Source organism: Felis catus, chromosome D4 (genome assembly GCF_018350175.1).
Source record: "Felis catus isolate Fca126 chromosome D4, F.catus_Fca126_mat1.0, whole genome shotgun sequence".
Lineage (NCBI taxonomy): Eukaryota > Metazoa > Chordata > Mammalia > Carnivora > Felidae > Felis > Felis catus.
The window spans coordinates 60,742,981-60,770,754 of NC_058380.1; the positions used below are offsets into that span (position 1 = coordinate 60,742,981).

At 45.8% G+C, this 27,774-nt stretch overlaps 1 protein-coding gene and 1 pseudogene across 1 annotated transcript in view; one reads left to right on the plus strand and one right to left on the minus strand.

Moving 5' to 3' along the window:
• The window catches only part of GABBR2 (gamma-aminobutyric acid type B receptor subunit 2), a 352,196-nt gene that overhangs the window by 103,061 nt on the left and 221,361 nt on the right, over positions 1-27,774 (minus strand). The window lies entirely within an intron of this gene.
• On the plus strand, positions 21,043-21,531 carry LOC101083808 (annotated as a pseudogene).

Sequence of the window (27,774 nt, forward strand, 5' to 3'; positions counted from 1 at the left end):
CAAAAATAAATAAACATAGGGGTGACTAGGTGGCTCAGTTGGTTAAGTGTCTGACTTCAGCTCAGGTCATGCTCTCACAGCTCGTGGGTTCGAGCTCCACGTCAGGCTCTGTGCTGACAGCTCAGAGCCTGGAGCCTGCTTCAGATTCTGTGTCTCCTCTGTCCCTCCCCTGCTGGCGCTCTGTCTGTCTCTCTCTCTCTCTCAAAAATAAACAAATATTAAAAAAAATTTTTAAATAAACATAAAAAATTATTTAAAAATCCACATATGAGGGAAATGGTATTTGTCTTTTTCTGACAAATACCATGTCATATACACATATACATTTGTATATATACATGTATGTATACATACATACATACATATATATCTTCTTTATTCCTTTATCAGTCAATGGACATTGGGCTCTCTCCATAGTTTGGCTATTGTTGATAATGCTGCTATAAACATCAGGGTGCTTGTGCCATTCAAATCTGTATTTCTGTATCCTTTGGGTAAATAACTAGCAGTGCAATTGCTGGATTGTATGGTAGCTCTATTTTTAACTTTTTGAGGAACCTGCATACTGTTCTCCAGAGTGGCCGCACCAGTTTGCATTCCCACCAACAGTGCAGGAGGGTTCCCCTTTCTCCATTCTTGCCAACTTGTTTTTCTTGTGTTGCTAATTTCAGCCATTCTGACAGGTGTGAGGTGGTATCTCATCGTGGTTTTGATTTGTATTTCCCTGATGATGAGTGATGTTGAGCATCTTTCATGTGTCTGTTAGCCATCTGGCTGTCTCTTTGGAAAAGTGTCTATTCATGTCTTCTGCTCATTTCTTAATGGATTATTTGTTTTTTGGGTGTTGAGTTTGATAAGTTCTTTAGAGATTTTGGATACTAACCCTTTATCAGCTATGTCATTTGCTAGTATCTTTTCCCATTCCATTGGTTGTTTTTTAGTTTTGTTGATTGTTTCCTTCGCTGTACAGAAGCTTTTTATCTTGATGAAGTCCCAATAGTTCATGTTCACTTTTGTTCTCTTTGCCTTCAGCCATGTGTCTAGTAAGAAGATGCTGTGGCCGAGACCAAAGAGGTTGCTGCCTGCTTTCTCCTCTAGGATTTTGATGGCTTTCTGTCTCACATTTAGGTCTTTCATCCATTTTGCATTTATTTTTGTGTATGGTGTAAGAAAGTGGTCCAGGTTCATTTTTCTGCATGTAGCCATTCAATTTTTCCAACACCATTTGTTGAAGAGACTGTCTTTTTTTCCATTGGATATTCTTTCTTGCTTTGTTGAAGACTAGCGGACCATATAGGAGTTGTGGGTCCATTTCTGGGTTTTCTATTCTGTCCCATTGATCCATGTGTCTGTTTTTGTGCCAGTACTATACTGTCTTGATGACTTACAGCTTTTAATATAGCTGCAGAATCTTTATTAGTTAAATGAAAAAGTATATACTGAAATGGTCTTTGAAACTTGGACAGAATGACACTCGATTGGAATATGAGGTAGGGATGAGAACCTCCCTTTACTTTGTAAAAAAAAACTACTCCATCTTTGAAGTAAGAGCTGTCACATTTTAGTTTTTTTCACAACAACTATTTTTACTAACAGTAGCTCCTCCTTCTGTCTCAGGTAATGCAATGGAAGGAGGCCAGTGTCCAAGTATCACAAACCTGGACAGTGCCCCCTCGGGCAAATTCCTGAGCACGGAGTTATGGACCTAGCACAGCTCCTGACCTACAGCAGGTGCTCAGTAAATGGCAGTAGTAATTCTTATTGAAAGATGTTTAATAGCAGAGAGCTTTAATAAAAAAGGTTTAAAGTACCAGGAAGCTTTCCAACCCATAGGCAAGGATTTTCCATAGCATATGATTCCATCTGTCAAAGGGATAAACTGTTGGATCTGGGTCCAAGGTGTCCTCACCTCTCAGAAACGTCAGCCCCCAAGTGACTGAGTTCTCCAACCACATGAGCCAATGGGTGGTGTAGAACACACAGATACATAACGGGCTATTTAGAGGGTCTGTGCAGAGAAGAAGCCAGGAAGCTCCATGAAGCCCCCTTCTGAGGAAGATGTCCCATCTGATTCTTTCCTGAAGGAGTTACCATGGCACATGTTGGGTCTGACCACTAAAGCCAGTTGTGTTACCCTGCCCATGGCTGACGGGGGCGGGGGGCACTATCCCAGCCAAGTCAATGTCAATAAGACACAAGAACACATGGACACAAGGAAGCCCACACACCAATCAGGTGATTTTCACGAAATTCTGCCCAATAGGTGTCTTTCCACAAATGTTTGCCTATTCTGGGCCAGGTTCTTAGCTTCTAGGTGCTGATTCCTATCCTTGGAGAGATTTATATTTGATTAGGAGAGACAAATAAAACAAGTTTGCCGCTAAAGGAACAAGATGACTTTAGTTAGTGAAGAGCACCACGAAGAAAATAAGAGGGAGTGGCTGGGCAAGGGCAGAGGTCTATTGCACAGTCAGGAAAGACCTCACTGAAGAGCTTCTAGAAGAGTTGAAGGCTGCAAGACAAGAGGGAGATGCTCCAGGGGAAGGGCAGAATCATGGCGGGAACAGAAAGGGTCAGGGCGGGGGAGCACAGCGAGGGAGCAGGTAGGTAGGCAGGGGCAGGTCACATCCGACCTGGAGGCCATGGAAGGCTCTGGAGGGGATTTTAAGCACAGGGAAGAGCCCCGGGTGTGGGGAGGCTGAGCAAAGCTGTACTGTGATCTGATGTAAGGGTTGAGCAGATCGATCTGGCAGCTGGATAGAGAATGGATGGTAGTATGGAAACAAGGACACAGAGAAACTTGGGCTCTGGCAGCCGGTCATCGCGGTGTGTGGTGACAGTGGCTCAGGCTAGCATGAGGACCCGATTCTCTCTCTTGCCAGCTCAGAGTGCACCACCAGGGTGGCTGGACATTGTGGCTGAACAGTAGTGGACTGCCACGTGCCTTCTGTCCGGGTCGACACTGCGGAGTACTGTCCTAGTGCCCCCTTGGGAAGAAGGCACTCATTTCCCCAGCTGTCAGGCATCCTGGCTGCTGCTGAGTTGCCCAGCACCCCAACGGAGCTGTGCCAATGGCAGTCATGCCCCCTCCCCGGGGGGCAGCGGACATCCAATGGTCAATGTGAAGGGACACAGTTCTACCCCCTTCATCAATTCTGGGCAACTGTGAAGGAGCATGGGATCCAGAAGCCCCCATGGGATGGCTGAGGTCATGGTTACAGCTGATCAATTTCAACTTGTCCCTTTGCCCAATCCTGCTTCACTTCCTCCCTCCCAGGTTTGGTTTCTGATCAACTTCCTGTATGCAGATCTTTGTCTCAGAATCTGTTTCCTGGGCAACCCGACCTAAGACACCTGCCACCAAAGGTCATGGGGACTATGTCTTTCTTGCATCCTGAAGGCCTGCATGAGAAGACGGTGGGAACAGAGGCGATGGGTTCTGAGTAAAGCCCTTGCTTCAGCCTCACTGTGGCCTGGCATTTCAGCCAGGAGGCTGGGCTGGCTTTGCCTTTCTTAAAGCCCAGCTTGAGCAGGGATTTGTCTTGCTCTTCTCCCCACACACATATTCTTTATGTCTATATAAACGCCGTGACTCTCTTTAAGCTTTCGTCGTGTGTGATCCCAAGGCTATAACTGAGGATCATCACGTGCACTCGAGACCAGTTCCTGTGACGTGCTGCATTCCAAAGCAACGGAGTTGGGTAGCTCTGGCTGGCATGGTGGCCGAGTTCTGTCTGGTGGCTCACAGTCTATATCCTCCTCTGTGCTGCAGGGACCCAAAGTCCGAAACCACATTCCCCACCATCTCCTGCCAGCTGGTTTCCATTTAGGTTCTGCTAATGAGAGGCATTCACGAGAGATTAGAAAGTATGCATAAGGGAAAAGCTATATTTTTCCTGCTTTGGCTGTAGCAGCAGGAGTTCTGAGTGACTGCAGGTGTCTGTGGACCCCAGCATCCCTGAACTGGCAGCGGGGGGCAGGGGGGCTCTGAGCTGACTGCTCAGTGGCCAGTGGTGGGGTCCCCACAGTAGCAGAAACAGCAGCAGCAAGAGCCTCAGAGGCCAGTGTCCTTGGGTCCCCATTATTTTATTTGCATTCCTAATCTGCTCTGGGGTCATTCTTAAAACTCCTCAGAAGTTAGAATCCATTATCAATCAGCATGCAGTCTAGAAAATAGAATTCACTTTGTGCATTTCAGAGGCAGTGCTAATACCATATCCCTTCTGTTCCTGCAGCCCAAGGGGCTTAGTAGTTTCTGTAAATACTTATCTCCAGGGACAGCACCTTCCTGTTTTGCTCCTCCATCCTTTTCAACAAAGTTGTAGCCGGTTCCCTGTATTAAATCTCCCTCTGAAATGCCTGAAGTGGTTTCTGTTTTCTTGACGGCATGCTGATTGATAATGGAGTCTAACTTCTGAGGAGTTCATAAAGAATGACCACAGAGCAGATTTAGAATGCAAATAAAATAATGGAAGTAAAGCCACCAAGTGGATCATTTACAAGGATTTTTTTTTTTCTTCCTGAAAGAGATGTTGCTAATGTCAAAGAAAACAGTCTGTTTCATAAAAGTCGATCCAAACAAACAGTTCAGGTTGAATCGGGAGCAAAAAGCTGCATTTGTTTGTTGGAGGAATCTTCAGAATGCACAGGATAACACATGGAAAAAACTTCCCTTTCAGCATTCACCAGACAAGAGTCAACACTGCCCCCAGTGTGACCCCGAAGAGTCACTGAGTGTTTCTGAGCATCAATTCTCCTATTTGAAAAATAGGAAGTGCAATACCTACTCGTCAGGATTGTTTGTGAGAATTAAGGAAGGTATTTATGAAAAAGGCACAACACAGGGCTGCTGCACATAAAGGGTAACTCATAATTCTTCCAGGGAATTGGAGTTAGCAGAATTTCACCTGGTGTCAGTTCAGAACCCCCAGGAAAATCAGTGGTGAATGAAATGTACACTAAGGATTCCAGTAGCCAGCAGGATTCGGCAGCTTCGTCTTAGAAAAATTAATTGTTTCCATTGTTCACCTTTAATGTGTCACTACTAAGTGAGGGAGATTTACTCCAGGAGCACCTGGGTGGCTCAATTGGTTGAGCCCAACTCTTGAGTCTGGGCTCAGGTCATGATGCGAGGGTCATGGGTTCGAGCCCTGCGTCCAGTTCCACACTGAGTACTTGAGATTCTCTCTCTCTCTCTCCCTCTGCCCCTCTCCCCCAATTGCATTCTCGCTTGCTCTCTTCTGCAAAAAAAAAAAAAAAAAATTTTTTTGTTCCAACAGCAGTTTATGAATTGTATGGGTCAAGTCTTACATTGGAACTCTTTTTTCTTTCTTTCTTTCTTTCTTTCTTTCTTTCTTTCTTTCTTTCTTTCTTTCTTTTCTTCTTTTCTTTCTTTTTGGTTGCTTTCAATTTCACAGCAGGGGCTAGGGATGCCCAGCCCCAGACATGATCTGATGTCGGGCTGGAGCTGGAGGCTGGACAGAATGAAGACTTGCTCATCTCAGCCTAACCCCCTGGAGCCCCGGGCTCACTAAGGGGCATAGTTTCTGCAGGTCATGTGCATTTAGGGAAGAATTTCCATCTTTAATATGACCCTAACTACACTCTTGTCCCTGGCAGTTGATTGGTCTCTGGGAGGTGTGAACAAGCATGCTCATCTGACTGCTTGATTTGTGCTTTGAGGGAACAAGATGTGCCCTGACATGTCACACAGGCAGCAGAATCTCTAAGGAGTTGGAAACCGAAGGGGGACAGGAGATCCTGGTCAGTGCACTGCTGTCTGCGTAGATGATCCAAGCCCACCTTGGACTGTTCTGCTGCCAGCCCTCCAACCAGGACAACGCTGGTTTCAAATGAACCATGAAGACTTGGAGAAAATACTGGGGCTTGAACGCTGGTCATATTTTCCATCAAGGGTAGAGGTGCTGGGGCACTGGGGTGGCTCAATTAGTTAAGCGTCTGACTTCGGCTCAGGTCATGATCTCCCAGTTTGTAGATTCGAGTCCCGTGTCAGACTCTGTGCTGACAGCTCAGAGCCTGGAGCCTGCTTCAGATTCTGTGTCTCCCTCTCTCTCTGCCCCTCCTCCACTTACACTCTGTCTGTCTCTCTCTCTCTCAAAAATAAATAAACATTAAAACAATTTTTAAAAAGGCATAGAGTTGCTCATCATGTAGGCTTGAAGAAGGTGCCTTCTGGTTTCCAAAGGACAGCCGATTAAAAGAGAAATATCAAACAATTGTGCATGTCTACCCACGTGCTCTACAAAGGTGAAAAATACTTTTTTTCTGCCTGTGCCTTAGACTAATATAAGTCATATTTTGCATTCTATTTGAACTACTTTTCTTACATGAAAATGCTTTTTATAGGTCCAAGCCTGGAGAAAAGTTTGATGAATCTATTGAGTTTTGGGCAGTGGGTGTGCAGGGAACTAAGAGGAGGGGCAGGATGGGAGGTGTGGCCTGTCCCACAGCCACCCTTCTGAGGGACCGTGATCTGATGGTCCAAAGGGTTCCAATGGTGATCAGTCACAAAGCTAGCGAGCCTAAGGCAGGGCTGGGCGCAGGGGAGAGGAGAGAGATGAAGAGAAGATGGTTGGGTGGATGGGCCAAGAGAAGCAGGACCAAATCCTTTCCTTCCCGTTACAATGCAAGAGTCAGGCTTGTTTAGAATAGCAAAATATCAGAAATGAACAGAATGCCCACATAACAGAACAAGCGCCAAGTAAACTGTGATGGACACGTTATGAGATATTATGATAACATGCATTCAATCAACTACCACCTAACACCTGTTGGGCACGTGCTAGACAGGCACCCGAGGAAGGGTGAGCAATGTCAACACCGTCCTAGATCGCGTGGCTTTTGTAGTGTGGCGGGAAATGTAGACATTGAACAGTGAATGCACTGATAAATATGTATTCACAAACTACACTAAGTGAGATGAAGGAAAAGAAGAGGGTGCTACGAGAGAGAACTACAGCAAGAACCTAACTTAGAGTGGGGGTCAAGGAGGGCTTTTGTGGAGAGGCGGCATTTGTGCCAAGATCTGAAGGAGTTAGCTAAGAGTGAGGGAGAGAGGGTCCTGGGAAGAGGGATTGCAAGTGCGAAGTTCCCAAGGAAGGAGACAGGATGAGAAACAAGAGTTGCTGAAGATCCCGGTGGAGCCGAAAGAGGCACCTGAGGAGGAGATGAGCAGGGAATGTGATTGGCAAGGCAGAGAGGTGCAAGGTCATGTGGAACCTTAAAGGCTGTATCAGGGATGCTGAGCTCAATTCTGAATGCCAGGGGCGCTGATCTGAATTACACACACTTGAGCATTCTGTTACAAACGTTGCAAAAAAGTTATTTGCAAAGTGGAAAAAGTGATTTGTGATTGTGCCAGACAATGGCCAGTTGTTCACCAAATCCATTTCCTTTTCCTCTTGGGCACATGGTTAAACTGCACTTTCTAACGCCCTTTAGAGTTAGGTGTGTGACCATGTGAGAGTTCCAGCCAATGGGATGTGGGTAGAAGTGGCATACGGTGTGCCAGATTTGGCTCGTAAAAACCTCCCATAATGTCCTTCATGCTCCTTCACTGCCCCCATCTGCCAACTGGATTCACTGAAAAGTGAACTCTGAGGCCTAAGGAACAGAGGGGACCCGAGATGGAAGAGCCTGGGTTCATGAATCGTCATATGGAAAGGCTTTTCACCAACCAGAAACATCCATTTTGGACTTTGCATATTAGAGAAATCAATTTTTACTGTGTCAATCCACTAAGATTCTGAGATATCTTTGTTATAGCAGCTGGTGTTATTTATCCTAACTAATAACACAGTGTGAGTAAAAAAAGGGTAAAAATCATATTTATAGTATACTCACAACTATGTAAAAATCACTCCTACCAAATAAAAATGTTAAACGCTCGTTGGTTTTAGGTTGTGTGATTATGGCTTTTTCTTCCTTTTACGTTTCAATATTTTCCACTATCCTATGATGCGTATGTATTATTCTCATAACAGGAAAACTTTACTGAAAAGTTTTTTTGAAAAGATGTTATAAGAAGGCACATTTTTTTTTTTTTGCAGGCAAAAATAGCAACATCATCACCAACAAAATAATACTCCCTCTTGGAATAGATTAATTTTTACTGACAGCTTTGAGTTTTTGTGAATAAGAGCCAGAGATCTATGCAAGCATAGCACATTTCCCCCTCAACTTGGAATAATGGAAAGAGCAACCAACAAGGGGTCTGAAGACACAGAAGCAGGCTGTGCTCTGCCATTTTCTAGGAAGTGTACCTGGGACAAGTCCTTTCTCAGCCCTGTTCTCAGGTTTCCCTCTGCAGAACACGCAGAGATAACATTCTTTAAGTTATTTTTAGTTCCACTGAAACATTTGTGTATAATATCTGAGATTTTTTTTTCTGGGGTTATTCCTCATTAATCAATTCTCAACAACAACCCCAGTCGGATGCACTGTGTGTTATTATTATCTCTATTTTACAGATGAGGAAATGGAGGTGCTGAGAGGGTAAGAAATCTGCCTGGGGTCACGCGACTTGTAGGCAGGACTGGGATTCACTCTAGATTTGTCTGACTTTAAGCTTATGCTTCTAACTACATTCTACCCTGTCCCTTGTGCAAGAACTGGTCACTGGTTTGAAAATGAGCTCTTTGCAAGGGATCAGAGTGAGTCCCAAGCAGCCTTGGTTGAGGGGAGGGAGCAGGGGTAGAGTAGGTGGTAGGTAGGGGGAAGGAAGATAGCTAGTCAGAGATGTGTTGATAAATGTTTAACAATGGGCTCTTTGGGGGAGGGTCCTGGTTTGTAGTGTTTGGGAATTTCTATGGTGTAAATACTCCCACCAAGGCAGATTTCCAGCTCTCAACCATTTAACAACTGGTCCATCAATTCTTGGTAATTTAACAAATGGCTCTTGGCTCTCTTGGGAGACTGTAGGATCCGGCTCCAGCCCATTGGTGGCCAGGCCAGTCCTCTCAGGCTTCCACAGTAAAAATGTGAGGAGGAATGCAAAATGCTTAGGTTTTTGTTTTTGTTTTTTAAGTTTATTTATTTTGGGAGAGAGAGAGAGAGAGAGAGAGAGAGAGAGAGAGAGCACGAGCAAGGGGAGGGGTAGAGAGGGAGAGAGAATCCCAAGCAGTTTCCACACTGTTAGCACAGAGCCCAACACAGGGCTCAATCTCCCGAACCACGAGATCATGACCCGAGCCGAAACCAAGTGTCGGACACTTAACTGACAGAGCCACCCAGGCGCCCCCCAAATGCTTAGTCTTTACCTGCACAAGGGGTGGGTGAGAATCTGTTCTCAGAAATGGGGCAGGGGGCTTCAGAACAGAGCGGGAAGAGCTGGGGAGAAGGGACGTGTACTGCTTATCTGTCGTTTCAGCTCCCACACTGCATGGCTCCGCTCAGCTCTGGACAGAGAGAGATGAGCAGCCCAAGCAGAGGTGAAGACCCAAAGGTTATCACAGGTTGGGAGATCCAGATACCCCTGCAATCTGTCGGGTTGGGGGTCTGTGTTCCCTGGGCCAAATGACATTTGCTGAGACTGTTTCTGAACAATTAAGCCAGAAGGGGCTCTGGGCTCAGAGGGGGAGGTTCAGGGTTCTAGTTCTAGGGTTGTCACCAGCCCCTGTTTGCCCATAATTATGCTCCCTCCTCTCAGGCTCAGTTTCCTCACAGAAAATGAGGGAGCAGTTGCTATATGTTGTGTCTGTTGAGAGCTTACTCTGGGACAGTGCATGCTTATGCTAGACCCTGGGGAAATGCAATGATTAAGCCACAAAGTCCTAGTCTTCTAGAAGCTCCCAGTCTAATGAAGGTGACAGGCAAAAGAGAGAGAGAGAGAGAGAGAGAGAGAGAGAGAGAGAGAGAGAGAGAGATACTTACAAGGCAGGAGAGGGTGGGTACAGAGGTATGAGCACAAAAGGAAGGGCACTCTCTCAAGGAAGGGCATGGAGGGGACAGAAAAGGATGAGTGTGAGTTAGCTGGGCAAAGAGGATGAGAGAGGAATGTTCTAGGCAGAGGGAAAAGCATATGCCGAGGCCTGGAAGCAAGAGAGAGCTTGGCTCTATGAAGGACCAGAAGGAAGGGCAAGGTGGCTGGCGGGTGGTATGCAAGGGGCAGGGAGGTTGGTGGAGGCAAGGGTGGCAAGAGCCCACATCAGGCAGGGCTTTGGACCTCATGTTGCAAATGGGGGCCACAGAAAGGTTATCATAAACCAGGAAGTAACAAGTCCAACACCCTCTTTAACAAGAAGGAAATCCTCTCATTTGTGACCACATGGATGGACCTGGAGGACATCATGCTAAATGAAATAAGCAAGATCCAGAAACACAAATACTATCTCGTATCACTTCTGTGTAGAATCTACAATAGTCAAACTTATAGAAACAGAGAGTAGAATGGTGATTGCAAGGGGCTGGAAGGAAGGAGAAATGGGGAGATGTTGGTCGAAGAGTACAAACTTTCAGTTATGCACAATGAGTAAGTTCTGGGGCTCTAATGCACAACATGGTGACTGCACATAACAATATCGTATTGTGTATTTGAAAAATGCTAAGCGGGTAGATCTTACGTGTTCTTGTTGCAAGAAAGGGAGGCAGGGAGGGAGGGAGGGAGGGAGGGAGGAAGGGAGGAAGGGAGGAAGGAAGGAAGGAAGGAAGGAAGGAAGGAAGGAAGGAAGGAAGGAAAGAAAGAGAAAGAAAGAAAAGAAAAGAAAAGAAAAGAAAAGAAAAGAAAAGAAAAGAAAAGAAAAGAAAAGAAAAGAAAAGAAAAGAGCAAGGTGATGGGTATGTTAATTAGCTTGATTGTTGTGATCACTTGGCAATGTATTTGTATATCAAATCATCAAGGAGTACTCCTCAAGTATATACAAATCCTATTTATCAATTATGGCTCAATAAAGCTGGAGGAAAAAAAGCTACTTTGGTGTTGTGTGCAAAATGGACGGGCATGAGGTAGGGGACTGGATGCAAGGAAGCCTGTTGGAAGCTGTGTGAAATCCAGGTGAGAGATGAGGGTGACAGAGCTGTAGAAGAGTCCATAATTCAAAAGATGGGAAGGAGGTGGAATCCACAGGGCTTAGAGATGCCGCATTTGAGGGCTGGGGAAGGCGACGTGAAGAATGACTTTCTGGTTTGGCAGACAGATGGTGGTGCACTCCTTCCTTACCTGCACAGTCGGCAGAAGGGAGCTGCCCCAGCCAGTGAGTGGGGTCTTTGCCCAGCTTCCGGGATGGCTAGCTGAGCCCTGTAGCTCTAAAGTCACACACCATGAGACCCTCCTCCAGGCTTTTTGCCCCCAGCCCCAACCTCTCTTCTTTCCTGGTCATTTGCAGATGCAAGCATCCCCACGATTAGAAATACTTAATTTTGCTTTACTGTATTATGTTCTATTTTTGTTAAATAGATTAGTCTCCACCAGGAAAACCAAACTGCTGACCAGCCGACCTGAAAGTCTGAGACATGCAATTTGCAATCTGTCAGAATCTTCACTTTCGGCCAGGGTGGGCTGCAGACTGGCCTGGAGGGGGTGGGGCAGGGCTCAGACAAGGCAGCTGGTGCAGCAGTGGTCCAGATGCAAGGGCAGCGGGCTCGAGCTGCAGGGTGGCCGGGCAGAGCGAGGAGTGCGCTGCAGAGTAAGGTTATGGGAAAAATGGGCAGGACTGTGGAGCTCATGACAGGTAACTCAAAAAGGGCACTCTGCTGGGAGGCGGCCGCCTGGGTTCTATCCCCTAATTACTTCGGTCTCCTAGTCTCCTAGGAGTAGTTTCCTAGTGTGTAAGGAGATAAAGTTCATATTATTTGAAAGCTGGGCCCAGAATTCCTCCTAGGAGGAAATGATCTTGGTTAGGAAGGAACCTTGATTAGCCTCCTGGGTAGAAAAGAAGAATGTCAGCGAGGGGAACAGAAGGAGCTATTTTCTCGGCAGAGAAGGAGGCCCAAGAGGGGTGGGAGGCCCGGAGAGACCACCACGAAGGAAATGGCCCCTAAGACGGGGAGGGTGGCGAGCAGGAACAAGGTCAGGAGTAAGGTCCAACTCAAAGTCATTCAAATTATATTCTCTGGTACAAACCCTCTCTGCTTGAGCCCCAAACCTTCACTGGAACCCCTCACAAGTCCTTGTAAAGGGGATGGCTTTCAGGTCCGTTTGTTCTTGTTTTGTGTGGTTGTCATAATGGAGGAGGGGTCTGAATTTCCTGCATGGGTCAATGGGGCCCAGAGCTGAGGAAAACCTCAGGGATCATGGGCTGGTCCAAATCCTGAATGAATTCAGCACAAGCAGAACCATGAGAGCACAAGCCTGCAGGAATGTGAAGAAATCCCGAGGTTGGGTCATCCCTGAACTGAGAGATGGAGCTTCCTGAGAACCTTTCCAAGATCCCAGTGGCTGACATCAGGTTACACACAGAGGCTGGAGTTGGGCAGGAGGCTCTCCAAGTCTTGAATGCGTCTTGCTTTCTCCATCTGTACAACAGTCTGTGTGTGTTTGCATTGCCAATGCATGTGTATGTGCATGCGTGTACACACATGAGGGCATATGTATGTGGCAGTCTCCTTGTTTCCTCCCAGCCCTGGTGGCCCTCAGCTCAGTCCCGATGAGTCACCAGTCCCACCTCCCACCTTGGAAAGAGCGGGCTGGGCTGGCAGGAAGGCGCCTGATTGAGAACCCATTCTCCCTCTTGGCTCAGCTCCCCCATTAGAAACCCAGATGGCTCCATATGGAGTTTGGGGACTATTCACTTGGCTTCATGGGCTAAGCCTAAAAGTCTTCCATCATTTAAAAAAGTCTTCCACCAATTCTCCTGGGAAGGAAAGAGGAGTCAGCAGGGGCAAAACCAGAAAGGGAGGGAAGGGCAGCTGTTGGTAGCCCCACCTACTGAGGTGGACTCAGGCTTAGGGGGGTCAGGAAGCTACTTCCAGCAGCAGGAACAGAATGATGGCTGTGGAATGCCAGGCGTGGATGAGGTGGGTGTCTGAAGCTGTTTTCAGAGCTGGAGTGGGGCCAGCTGAAGCTCCGAAAGATAAATGGAGGAATGTTTTTGCTTAAGATGGGTTCTCTCTTCCCTTCCACTTCTGGCCTAGGCTTGAGGGGCTCTTCTAAGACCCCTGTTCAACTTATGGGTCCAGCTGGTGAATTTGAGACATAATTCCTTATTATCAAGAGGATTTGCACCTGGTTTATAGCTGTCGAACATTTTGTAGCGGACATTTTTCTTGATCACCAACTGATCCCCATTTGAATGATAATAGTACCCTGATTTCAATTTAGAGATGACGTTTTCAGGGGCTGTGATAGCCACACTCTAAGATGGCTCCAATGATTCTCCCCTACTGGTATTCACACCCTGTACAGTCTCCTCCCACATTGAACAGGGCTGGTCTGTGTAACCAGTAGGATATTACAGAAATGGCAGAGTATGGTTTCAAAACTAGATCATATAAAGACACTGCAGCCTTAGCCTTGCTTTCTCTTGGATTACTCATGCTGGTGGAAGCTGGCCACCACGTGATGAGGACACCCAAGCAGCCATATGGAGAGGTCCATGTGGTGAGGAACTAAGTCCACCAATAGCCACCATTAGTAAGCCAGCCATGGCAGGGAGCTATCTTGGAAGCAAATCTCCACCCTCAGGAAGCCTGAAGATGACTTTAGTCCCATCCTGCCTGCAATTACATATATTAAAGACCCCAAGCCAGAACCTTCCAGCCAAATCACTCCTGAATTCCTGACCCACAGACACTATGTGAGATAATAAATCTTTATTGTTGCTTTAAGTTACTATGCTTTAGGATAATTTGTTATGAAGCAATAGATAACAAATACAGGGTCACAGGAAGTAAGAGAATTCACCCTGGATGGTTCCAAGGAAGATACTTTATTAAGGACTACTATAGAGTGAGGGAACAGATTAAGGGAACAGACACAAGACAGCATTGTGCCCATAGACTAACAATGGCAGGAGCTGTTATATGCCTTGGAACAGAGGAGCAAGGGAAGAAATAGTGTCCTCAGAACTTCACAAGAGTGGGAGGCAGAGAAGCCATAGCCTTGGAGGGAGGGCACAGCTATTTCAAGAGATAGGAAAGCAAGGCTGGGGGCTGCCCCCTGACCTCTCTCTCTCTCCTCGGTGGCTTTCAATCTCCTGTCTGCACTCCCCACTGGCTAAATCCAGCCAGAAACCCCGAGGACAAGGGATCCCGGGTAACGTCGACCATGGCAACAGCTTCCCAGGGCACAGAGAAGGGCAGAGAATGGATCTGTTGGAGGAGAGACAGAGAAGAGACAAAAGCCACCCAGAGATCCACCTGGCCCCACTCTGACTTGTTGAAGTTTCATGAAACTGAACTCTATGCAGGGCTGAATCACATGACTTAGACTAAGCCAATCAGTGCAGCCTTCTAGTTACAGTGATTGGTTCAGGTATGGGCGCATGACCCAAGTCAGCCAATCAACGCACAGAGGACTCACTTCCAGGGATTTTGTTGGCATTACTGGGGAAACAGGTTCCCTGTCTTGCTGGACTTGGTGCTGTGATGTGGGATTCAGAAGCAACTGTGTGTGCAGAGGCTGAGAATGGCACTGGCAGAGGAGAAAGCAGCCCCAGAGAGGAGAGATGGAGAAGCCTCATCCTGGACTTCACCAGTATCTTTGGGGAGGGACGGTTTTCTATTACTTGTGCCAGAAGAGTCCTGAGTGACACATTCTCATCCACAGCCTTGATGATCCTCATGGCATCTCTCTGGGGTAGGCTGGGCAGAGCTCATTAATCCCATTTTGCACATGAAGAAAATGAGGTTCCATTCTCTTTATCACTTGGCAGCCAGTTCATTTAAATTCGTCATTAAGTTCACTATACCAGCCTAGGTTTTTGGAATATATTTCGCCCTCACATTGTATGATTTAAAATTTTTGACTTCTGTTTCAATGGCCTTGCTGTGTATATGCCTGTAATCGAAAGGTGCCTCAAACTCTCTTTAGAAGTAGGTGGCACTCAGTTATTAATTTTAATCAAACAAGCAAACAGGTGATGGTGGTCAGGAAGATTTTCCAAGGTCACACATCTTTGAGGGGCTGGATCTGAGACTGGAAGGCGGGACTGAAGCAGGTCCCCAGGCCCTTTATTGTCCCCAATGGGAAATGTCCTTCTTTCAGTACTTCCTTTGTTTCCGTACTCTCCTCTTCTTCCTGCTTATGCGTTGAACCCATACTCTGGGGAGTACGGTGTGAGGGCTGGTAGTGGGCAGGTGAGCGCTCAAGGCTACCTTGCAAGGGATAGGCCAATGGCTCCATGGTGCCCAGGGAGTCTGGAACAAAGCAGGGGCACTTTTCCCTCTGGTAGGGGAGGCAAGAAAGAAAACATCTTCTCCTGACTACTCAGTTAGCCAAGAGCTTCCTAGGACCCATAAAATATGGCCTCTGATTTCTCTGATGGTGTCTGTGCTTCTCCCCTCACTGACACCATTCCGGCTACAGTGGCCTCCCTGCATTTCCCACACACTCCAGCTTCTTTGCCTGCTTGATAATTTTTTTATTAGACATCAGACCCCTCGTTGGGTGCTAGATATTTTTAAAATTCCTTTAAATGTTCTAAAGCTTTGTCTGGGACCTCATTAAGTTACTTGAAATGAGCTTGACCTTTCTGAGTCTTGCTTCTAAGCTTTGTCAGCTGGGACCAGAGCCACCGTTAGTCTAGGGTTGCTTTTACCCCAACTGCTGAGACAGTAACCTTCTGAGGATCTCCCTGTGCGCTATGAAGGTTTCCCACCCTGGCTGGTGTGAACATGGATGGTTCCTGGCCCTGCATGAGCTCCGAGGATCCTTCTGCCTGTTCCTTTCTGCTCATGCTTTCTCTAGTCTCAGGCGGTTCCCTCACTACATCAGCAGGTGCTGACAGTCCACAGCTGAAGACTTGAAGCAGCCCCTTGAAGCTCTGCCGCCCTCCCCTCTCATGTGGCTCTCTCCCTTCCGCTACTCTGCCTGCAAATTCTAGCCTCCTTGGTTTCTCTTAAGTCAAATTTTCAACTCTGTCTCCATTCACATTGTCAACCTGGTGGACTGTGGGGCTCTGTGTGGGCCGTCCTTCCTGTGCTGCCGCCTGGAAACCCTCCAGGCAGTAAGCTGGGCAATCCGAAGGCTCATGTCCTCTGTGTCCCTTCTCTCAGGAGTCACTCTCCTCTGCTGTCTGTAATCCAGTGTCGGAAAACTGTTGTCACACATGATTTCACCGGTTTGTTAGCTGCTTAAGGCAAGAGGGTAAATCCAGTTCCTGTTACTCCTCCGTCTTGGCCGGAAGCTCCCCCTACCTCAGTGCTCTAGACATTGTCAACCTAGACTTTCACCCTGGTGGTCCACCTGTCTGGATCACTTTTTTTTTTTTTAATTTTTTTTTTCAACGTTTTTATCTATTTTTGGGACAGAGAGAGACAGAGCATGAACGGGGGAGGGGCAGAGAGAGAGGGAGACACAGAATCGGAAACAGGCTCCAGGCTCCGAGTGTCTGGATCACTTTTACCCCAGACATGGCATGGCTCACTCTTGCACCTCCTTCAAGTCTTTTCTCACACACCACCTTCCCAGTGAGGCCTCCTCCGGCCATCCTGTTTGAAACTTCCTGGGGAGCCCGGGTGGCCCAGTCAGTTCAGCGTCCAATTATTGGTTTTGGCTCAGGTCATGATCTCACAGTTTGTGAGTTCAAGTCCCTCACCGGGCTCTGTGCTGACAGTGCAGAGCCTGCTTGGGATCCTTTCTCTCCCTCTCTCTCTCTGCCCTTCACCCACTTGCGCTGCCTCTCTCTCTCTCTCTCTCAAAATAAATAAATAAACTTAAAAAAAAAGCACACTTAAACTTTTCCTTGCTCCCCCTCCATTGGTGCCATTTCTAATTCTCCTTCCCTTCCTGCATATTTCTTTCTTCTTCCTTCTTAAATAGCAACTGTTGCCTTCTAACATACTATATAATTTACTTATTCAATATGTCGATTATTGACTCTCTCCTTGTACTAGGTTGTAAATTCTTTGAAGGAAGGGCTTTCTGTTTGTTTGATTCACTGCTGTGTTCCTGGATTCCAATACAGTGCTTGGCCCATAGTAAGTTCTCAAAAATTAGTAGTTAAGTGGATAAAAGGTTGAGAAGATGATAGAAAGCCCACCCCTGCCAAAAGCGCAGCTATGAAGGTTGAGAATCCGATGTGTGTGTGGAAGACTAGCTAATATCCCTTCTGTATGAAGAGCAGCAGGAGGAGAAATACCTGGAAACACAGGTTATGGCTGGAGGTAAAGCTCCTAAAATGCCAGGCTCTATCCTATAGGCAGTGCGGAGCCACGGAAAGTTTTTAATGAGGAATAACACGCTCAACGATTATTTAGGAAGAATAATCTGGTAGGTGTAAAAAGTGAGAGCCAGAATAAATGAGAAGCAGAGGAGAGAGAGAAGAGAGGTGGTAGTTGGGAGTTCACAGAGTCGGCAGAGCTCAGCAGGTGGAGGGAAGAGTCGAAATGATACTTGTATAGATTTTTCTGTAGAAACATGGCGGGTGTGAGAGTGCGAATTAGGTTCCAAAGGATTCCACTGAGGGAGGTGGGGAAGTAGACAAAGTTGTAAAAAAAAAAAAAAAAAAAAAAGGGCATTTGAAGTGGCTGCCATCAGGCCCAAAACCTGGACTCTACTTCCCACCTTGTGAACATGGGCAGGCTACCCAGTCTCTTGAACTGGGTTTCCTCATCTATAAAATGGTACCAAGCATATCTCCTTCACAGGCAGGACCTGCCCCTGGGAAACTCGGTACTTCAGGTGCTTAGTAAAGGTTGGTTTCCATCTTGAAAACCTTTTCTCCTTCACTACTTCAGAGTCCCACGAGGCCTTAGAGATCAGAGAGCCCTTTCTCTGACCATGTCAGGCAACATCCCCATGATCTCACAGATGAACTAAGGCCCAGAGCTCAGCCCCAGCTGACATCCACTGACTGTCCAGTGGAGGTGGGGGGGGGGGTCACCTGATAAGTCCCACTGCCTGTTACAGTCACTGCTCATAAAAGTTGGGGTGAGGAGTGTGAGCCCAAGGAGAAGACACCAAGCCGGGCATCTTCTCCACATCCTACTGCTGGGGGAAATAGGACACGTTTCCATTATACTGAAGCTTAGAACCTCAGGATACTCTGTTCACAAGAGACTTTAATTCCCAAGACAGCTGTCTGGTGGCTAAGGTCATTAAATGTGGATTACTGAGGCAGCTCTTCATAAGCTAGTTGATAGAATTACTAGATTTGAGGATGAACAGAGAATTTTTTTGGTGTGTTTCGGAAAGTACCATAGAGCCTGTATACACTGCAGGGACCCTGCCAGATTACTAAAGGGGAATGATAGTGGTTATGTGGATTGAGTATCACTACTTATGGCCTACTAAAGATCCCGTGTGCCTGAGGGAGAATCTAGGTCACTGTTTTATCACATATGGTGGCCCTGTAAAAATATATACGTACGTGTTTATGTATGTATATGACACATACATATGCATATATAAAATTCTGCATTCTTGATGTTATTGCACCAAAAGTCTACTAGAGCCACAATCTAGAGCTGATCTATCACAACGGGCATTCATTGTATGTGCCCTAAGGTTTCAAGCCTCAAGAGTTTTTCAAGCTGGCCTCTGGTCTATGTTAGGCAAGACCCTACGTAGTTGTTTCTACATACTCAAGATTAAATTACATGATACGCCCTCAGTTAACTGGAATCCAACTAGTGGGGATCCAACTCACTAGAGTTTGCCATTGAGGAGAAAGAAGTTCCTCCAGCCTCAGAAATTCGAGGCTCACACGAGAGCAGGACATGTTCAAGGCCTCTCTGATGTCTACTTCCCCCTTTTCTCCGCTCCCTGCTCCATTTATTTCTAAGTGAGAATCAGGGTCCATCTAAGATATATGGGACAGAAAGGAGAAGAGCATTAATAATGGCTGAAAGCCTACAGGTGCCAGGAACTGAACCAGGTAGGAAGGTGTCATCTAGTCCTCATGACAACCCTAGGAGCTGAGTGTTCATACATCCTATTGTACAGATGGGAAAAGTGAGTCCAAGGGCTTACTAGCTAAAGTCCCTTGACTAGTAAGGGCCAAGACTGGATTAAAGTCTAGGTCTTTTAAAGTTAATATTATTTTAATACTATTTTTAAGTCTTCCTTTTTTTTTTTTAAGCGAGACCTAAAGTACTATATAATCACTGCAAAAAATTTGAAAATGAGAAATAAGCAAAGAGAAAGAGTTCCATCCAGAGACAGTCACTGGATAACATTTTGGAGTACATTCTTCTAGTCTTTATGTATTTAAAAGTTGGTTATCAAAAGTGAGGATTAAAAAAAATTTTTTTTTTTAATTAAAAATACAGCTACCCTATGACTCAGCAATAGCACTAGTAGGAGTTTACCCAAAGGATGCAGGAGTGCTGATGCATAGGGGCACTTGTACCCCAATGTTTATAGCAGCGCTTTCAACAACAGTCAAATTATGGAAAGAGCCTAAATGTCCATCAATGGATGACTGGATAAAGAAGATGTGGTTTATATATACAATGGAATACTACTTGGCAATGAGAAAGAGTGAAATGTGGCCATTTGCAGCAACGTGGATGGAACTGGAGGGTATTATGCTAAGTGAAATAAGCCAGGCAGAGAAAGACATATACCATATGTTTTCACTCTTATGTGGATCTTGAGAAACTTAACAGAAGACCATGAGGGAGGGGAAGTGGAAAAAAAAGTTACAGAGAGGGAGGGAGGCAAACCTTAACAGACTTTTAAGGACTGAGAACAAACTAAGGGTAGATGGGGGGTGGGCAAGAGGGGAAAGTGGGTGATGGGCATTGAGGAGGGCACCTGTTGGGATGAGCACTGGGTGTTGTATGGAAACCAATTTGACAATAAATTATATTTTAAAAAAAAGTTTTTTTTAAGTGAGGATCTACCATAAAAACCATTGTTTTATATATTATATATGTAAACATTTATATACATAAATGTTTATATATATATGCTTATATATATAAATATATAAGTGGTACTAAGCACATCTCCTTCACAGGCAGGGCTTGCTCCCAGGAAACTCAATACTTTAGGCACTTAGTAAATGTTAGTTTATATATATATATATATATATATATATATATATATATATATATATTATATATATATGTGTGTGTGTGTGTGTGTGTGTGTGTTTATTTTTGAGAGAGAGAGAGAGAGACAGAGTGCGAGTGGGGGAGGGGCAGAGAGAGAGACACACAGAATCTGAAGCAGGCTTTAGGCTCTGAGATGTCAGCACAGAGCCCAACGTGGGGCTTGAACTCGCAAACCATGAGATCATGACCTGAGCTGAAACCAAGAGTAGGATGCTTAACTGATTGAGCCACCCAGGCACCCCTACCATAAAAGGTTACCTTTGTAACCTTCCCCCTTTACACTGAAGAATATATTGTGAACAATCTTCTATGTCATTAGTGCTCTATAACAACTACTTTTAACGGCTGCCCTTCCAACCCTCTACCTGGCTCCTATTCATTCTTGAACCTCAGCTCAAAGTCATCTCCTTAGGAAAGGCTTTTCTGATCCCCAGCCTCTGTCAGGCCTCCATGCTATAAGTTCTCAACACACCCCATGGCTTTCTTTCAAAGCATTTTCCACAATGTATATTCAAATAGTTATTCACATGAGTATCTGTTTAGTGTCCATCTCTTCCCTGGTACAAGAAACAAATCTGCCTTGCTCAGCGCTGTATCTGTAGCATCCCCCTCCCCACGTCCTTCCACTGTAGGTGGTAGTAAATATTTATAGAAGAAGTGAATGAGCAAAGGGAAACAGTCACTTCCCAGCAGTTGTGCCAGGTATTTATTCTCTGGTTTCATCACTGGTAATAATTCCATGGCCCAGAAGGGTGTTTTATTAGTTCTTGGACATACAGTTAATCTTTCCCCTATATATATCTGATTTCTCCTGTTGTTCAAACCAAAACATACATACATACATACACACATACATACGTACATTTCATGGCGCCCATGAAAAAGCTTGTGGTGGAGGGGGTCGAAAAAGAAAGGAGCAAGTTCTGAGGTTTACCTTCGACTGCACCCACCCTGTACAAGAGGGGGTCATGGATGCTGCCAATTTTGAGCAGTTTCTTCAAGAGAGACTCCAAGTGAGTGGCCACGCTGAGAGTCTCGGTGGAGGGGTTGTAACCATTGAAAGGAGTAAGAGCAAGATTACTGTAACTTCTGAGGTGCCCTCTTCCAAGAGGTGTTTGAAACATCTCGCCAAAAAATATCTGAAGAAGAATAATCTACATGATTGGTTGTGCAGAGTTGCTAATAGCAAAGAGAGTTACGAATTGCATCACTTCCGGATTAACCATGATGAGGAAGAGGAGAAAGATGAGGATTAAAATTCATTTATCTGGACATTTTGTATGAGTTCCTGAATAAGACTTGGGAACCAAAGATGAATAAATAAAATGATATTGATGAGTTATGGCTTTCTTCCTTCTTCTACTGGGGATCCCTCAATCATACACGGCCCTTTACAGTTTGTAGTGCACCGTCCTTAATTCATCTGCAGAGCCACCCAGCAAGGGGCTCTTGATCACTGGTCTCATTTTGCAGAAGAGAATGAAAAGATTAGAGACCTCCCCAAGGTCACCACTGCTAAGATGTAGGGGACAGCATGCGAACCCAGGTCTGCGGACCCCATGTCCAATGCTATTTCTGCCACACTGGGCTGCCTATCCCAGGAAGGTAAACAGCCACCCAAATGAGACAGTGTCACTTCAGTTTTGCCCCGCATTTTCAACCAAAGCTTTCAGAGTCATTTTTGCAACTGGAACATTTCTTAAAGGAAGAAAACTAGTTCATCACAGTAATCAAGTCTGTCATAGAGGATGTGTGATGATGTTTGAAAATATAATCCTATGAACATCAGAACTGACAACTCTGAAACATCTCTAGGCTAAATCTGCTAATAACGGTCTTTAGCATTCAGGTTGGCACTCACATCAGTTGGTGTGATATATTTCACAGCAGAAATGCCCTAACAAGGAACTTCCTCAAAGAGGAACTGTGTAGAGGACAGTTTTTAATGAGGCCCAATCCCTGAAAGGGTGAAATGTGAGTGGAGAATAATGGCATGAAATGAAACATGTATTTCCATGAGTCAGATGACAAGATGGGGTCTCACATCAGAAAATGCAGCAAACACTTTCTAGAGGTCAGGACTTGTACAGAAAAGGAGTCAAGACATCAGGGCCATCACCTCTGTAGATCCTCCCAGAGAAAATGTGCTTTGATTAGAATGAAGCAGACACATATGAATTGCAATTACCTCTTCTAGGCCTGCTGTTCACCCACTCATTCCTTCTCACCCACCTATCTTCCCACCGACTCACCCATTCATTCATCTTTGTTTAACCACTGACCTGCCCATCTATCCATCTACCTAGCCTTCCATCCACCTACCCACACACATCCATCCATCCACTCACTCATCCATTCAACCTTCCAACTATCTACCCACCTGCCCTTCCCCCCACCCATTCACTCACCCATCCAACCAGCTAACTAGTCTTTCCTGGATATCTACTATGATAAAGCCCTTAGGAGATGTTGAAGAGGTGGGGGACAGGTGGTGACAAAAATATCTGATGTATTTGTTCATTGACCATCAGCTGAGACTCTAATATAGGTCAGACCGTGAGAACATTCATAGAGGTGAATCTTAGAAAGACCCCCCCTCCCCAAGGAGTGGGTAGAAGAAGCCTCCATCATAAAACTAACCAAGTACTTGGAGTCAAGATGATGGCACAGTGGGGTTGAGTGCAAGATTCGACACACCGTGCTGCCTGGGGTCCAGTGAGGGAGACAGGTTTCAACAGCCACCACCAGCAGCTTACCCAAAGCAGCCGGGCTCTTGTCTGTTTAATGGACACCCATCCCCTGGCCAAACACCATTTTGTTTTATTACTAAAAGCACACAGAATGTGGTGAAGGGGCCTTAAACAGAAAGAACATTAATCCTATCACAGAAATCTCATGTGCAAAAGTATAGTACCATTGGCTGGCTTTGGTAACCAGGCAGACTGCCCAAGGAAACCACTGTTCTGTTGGCTTCTCTCTCTTTCTCTGCCTTTCCCTCTCTTTCTCTCTCTCTCTTTCCTTCCCACTCATTTATGATTAATTTCTTCACCTTGGAAGAGGACGACCAACGTGCCTTTTAAGAGACAGAGAAAGCAAGAAGAAACAACCATGATGTGTGGATCACCTCCGTGGTTTCTGCAGGATCCATGTACCATCTGTGCTCTTCTTGACGGAATATCTGCCTCTTCGAACTAAAAAAGAAACCTTATCTTGCTACCTCAAGTGCTAGTTATATTTTTATCGTGCACATTAAAATCAAACACAGCTATTAAAATAAAGAGTGTGGGTCTGGGTCCCAGCTAAGACTGTCCCTACCCCACCTCTGGGGCGCTGTCACGGGACCTGCCACCTTGGCTGCTATCCTTGGGCCCTGCCTGGGGGCCCCGACCGGGGTGAGCTGACCTAAGGCCCCAGGCCAGCTGCCTCATTCAAGGCTTTGCTTCATTTTTGTTACTGCAGAAATGTGCTTGCTTATTTTTTCATCAACAAGAAGGGTTAATGGAGGAGTCTTCCAAGGAACAAGTTTAAAAGAAAAAAAAAAAAGTAATGTTAAATGTAATTTTAACGTTAATGTAAATGTTAACTGAGGGACAATGATATTGAGCTTATATGTAAGATCTCTTTTGAAAAACAAGTTTGAAAACCAGTGGAATAGCTTGATAAAGCTAGACACATGATGATGATGAACACCCGTAAATCACATATTTAGGGGTGTGTGTGTGTGTGTGTGTGTGTGTGTGTGTGTGTCTATGCTTAATTGACTGAGCCACTCAGGTGCCCCCGCCTGTGTGTGTGTGTGTGTGTGTGTGTGTGTGTGTGTGTGTGTATGAACATGTGAGTCCACCTGAGTGCGTTTGCTTGGGTGCATATGAATGTGAGAATGTGAATTCCCAAAGATGGTAAGAGCTGCAAGAAGGCTCTGGAGCAGTGCCATTGGGACCCACCAACCCCTGTACCTCCTGCAAAATTAATCACAGGTGTTGGAGGCAGCTGGTGTCCAAATGTACCCTTCCGTAGCATCCTCGTGATAATTTAGCACCCATCGTGTCCAGCACCCTATACGCATAAACCTCTGTCATCCCCACAAGCCCCTACAGTAGGCCCTATTATTTCCTGTAGGGTAATCTGAGGGGGCTCTGCTCAGCGCTCCTCTTTATGGTTGAAGCACCGTCCTCCAGCTCCCAGGAATACAGGCGACTGAGGGTCCCAGCTGGGTCTCAGAGCCTATTTACAGGAAGCCCTACGTAAGGCACTGACCCCATTTTACAGACAAACTGAGGTGCAAAGAGATTAAGTTCTTGCCCAGGTTTACCTGACTAGCAAGTGAAACCAAGATGTGAACTTAGGAAGTCTGTTTCCAGAGTCCGTGGTCCTAAGCATTTTACACTATTGCCTCTTAAGAAGGCAAAGGTGGGCATGCCCCCGACCCCCACCAACCCTGTCCCTCCCACACCCCCTTCCACAATTTACAGTGCCCTGACCAGATTCCAGGCCTAGCAGCTGAGTAATTTGCCAATTACTGTTTAATTTTTTTTTTTCAACGTTTATTTTTGGGACAGAGAGAGACAGAGCATGAACGGGGGAGGGGCAGAGAGAGAGGGAGACACAGAATCGGAAACAGGCTCCAGGCTCTGAGCCATCAGCCCAGAGCCCGACGCGGGCTCGAACTCCCGGAGATCATGACCTGGCTGAAGTCGGACGCTTAACCGACTGCGCCACCCAGGTGCCCTGCCAATTACTGTTTAAACAAGAGTTCTAGAAGGCTTCTATTCCATTGAGAAAGAAAAGGGGTGGGGAGGGTGTTGCAATTCCACGAGAAAATGGATCTTCCCAGCTGCCTCCGCCCCCTGACACAGGGCTAGCCTCACTCGGTGTCACATCTGAGTGTGTGTGAGTCTCCTCTGCTTCACGAGCGCACACAAGGGGAGCCGGCATCCATCAGTGTTTAAAGCTGTGTGTCTTGTCAGCTGAAGTTTATGTCAGCTGCCCTCTCCTGACGGCAGAAGGCTTCCCTCCTCCTTAGCAAGTGCACAGGCTAACATACCTTGACACACACTGAGGGGGTATTCTGGCAGTGAGAAATGCATGTGGTACATTACGGGGCTCTTCACGTATGGTTTTCGCACAGGATCTGGGTCTATCTTTACCGGAGTATTTTCTCAACAGTGGGGATCGCTAATATTCAACTGTATTGTTTACTTTAAAAATGTTGCTTGCTATATTCTCAACATTTTAAAATGTACATTCTTTTTTTTAAAGGTCTATTTATTTATTTTGAGAGAAAGGGAGAGAGTGTATGCCCATGAGTAAGGGAGGGGCAGAGAGAGAGAGAGAGAGAGAGAGAGAGAGAGAATACCAAGCAGGCTCTTTGCTATCAGTGCCATGAGATTATGATCTGAGCCAAAACCAAGAGTCGGACGCCTAACTAGCCAGCCACCCAGGCGCCCCTAAGACGTACATTCTTTTTCTTTTAATGTTTACTTATTTTTGAGAGAGAATGAGAGAGGCAGAGAGAGAGGAAGGCACAGAATCTGAAGTGGGTTCCAGGCTCTGAGTGGTCAGCACAGAACCCGACTTGGGCTCGAACCCCACTCAAACCGTGGGATCATGACCTGAGCCGAAGTAGGATGCTTAACTGACTGAGCCACCCAGGTGCCCCTAAAATTGTACATTTTCAAGTTTCTGTGTGTCGGCTAATTGCTATTTGGTTAGCAGTAGCTTGCCAATACCATATAAATTTCTCTCTAAACTTAGTTACCAAACTACTTATACAGTTCTTTACAAACAATTTTCAATATAAATAATAAACAAATAAAATCAGCTTTATCATAATAAATAATAGCTTTAAAATGATGGCACCTAATGGGGAGTTAGTGTTCGATAGGTACAGAGCTGCAGTCCGGGAAGATGAGGAGTTCTGGAGAGACGGAAGGCGGTGACAGTTTGCACAATGCTGTGAATATGGTTCATAGCACAGAACACTGCACTTACAAATGGTTAAAATGGTAAATTTACGTATATTTTATCACCATAAAAAAAGAAAGATGGGGCTAAAATGACAGAGAACTGCTGCTGCAGAAAAAGCTTTATAACGTGAGGGACCAAAGCAAATAGTTATAAAAGAATTAAAAAAAAAAAAAAGATCACAGCTGAGGGTGAAGTGTGGTGCTTGAGCTGGGCCTGTCTGAATGAAGTTACGGGTGACTTTGATTTTCTTTTTGGTGCTTGTCTGTACCATTTACATTTTCTTTCTGATCACATATTATTTTTGTAATCTGAAAAGGACACGTGTATGTTATTTTTAAATATGTGAATGAGAAGAAGGAGCACGGGGTTGTAAATACCCCCACTCCTCCAGTCAGGAAAGAAGTGAGTTAAATGTAGGGAGCTGCTTCCAGGACTGGCTGGCCAAACCAAGAGGCGCAGAACTTTCTCCCTGGGGGCCTGGGGGGTGGGGAGGGGTAGAAGCGGGGTGGCAGGGGCGCTGCCCCCTAGAGATGAGGAGTCAGGGTCCTGGCTTCAGCCTTGCATTTTACTAGGGCCCCGCATTCCTCACCTGGAGGAGTGGGTCGTGAGAAATGCCAGTCTCCCTGCTTCCTTTCATCTCTGTCCTTCTCTGGCTGGGACCCTTTTGCCCCCTAATGGAAGATAGCTTGTATGGGTGTAGAATAATGGTTAACCGTGAGTGTTGGCCCGTGTCCTGTGTCCCACCCCGGGTAAATCATTTAACCTCTGAGTTTTCTCACCTACCAAACGCTGGTAACAGCAGTCTCCATCCTGTGGGGCTGCATTAGTTTGCTAGGACTGCCGTAACAAAATATCACAGACGGGGCAGCTTAAACAATAAAAATTTAATGGCTCACGGTTCTGGAGGCTAAAAGGCCAAGATCAAGGTAGCGGCAGGGCTGGTTCCTTCTGGGGGCTGTGGGGGAGAGTCAGTTCCATAACCTCTCTCTCCCACCTGCTGGCGTTTTGCTGGTGATCACTGGTGTCCTCGGCCTGTAGAAGCATCACCCGCTGTCTGCCTCCTTCTGCATGTGGTGGTCTCCCTGTGTGCATGTCGGTCCCCCATTTTCCCCTTTTCATGAGGACACTAGCTGTATGGGATCATGCCACTCCAGTAGGACCTCGTCTTAACTAATTACATCTAAATGACCCTATTTCCAAATAAGGTCGCATTCTGAGGTGCTCTGGGTGAGGAGTTCAAATACGGAGTTTTAGAGAGACAATTCAAATGAGATAATGCATTTAAGAGCTTAGCATAGCACCCAGCATATAGGGAGCGTTCAAAACTACAGCCATTCCTATTATCATGACATTTATCATTATAGTAATTGTCCCTGTGATTACCTTGTCACTGGCTCCTTCTTTTATCTGTTTCTCACAGAGACCTGGACAGCGTCTGTGCACAGGGCTTCCGTTGAAGCTCTCGTAAGACGGTACACTCCCCCACACTGCTTTTTCATAAGGAAATAGCTATTTTTTCCCTGACTTGAGGAAGTCAAACCTGCAAGCTTTGGAAGGCTAGGCATCAATTGAAACAAATTGCTAAACCACATTATTTTGATCTTTCAAATTTATCTGACAGCAGAAGGAGTA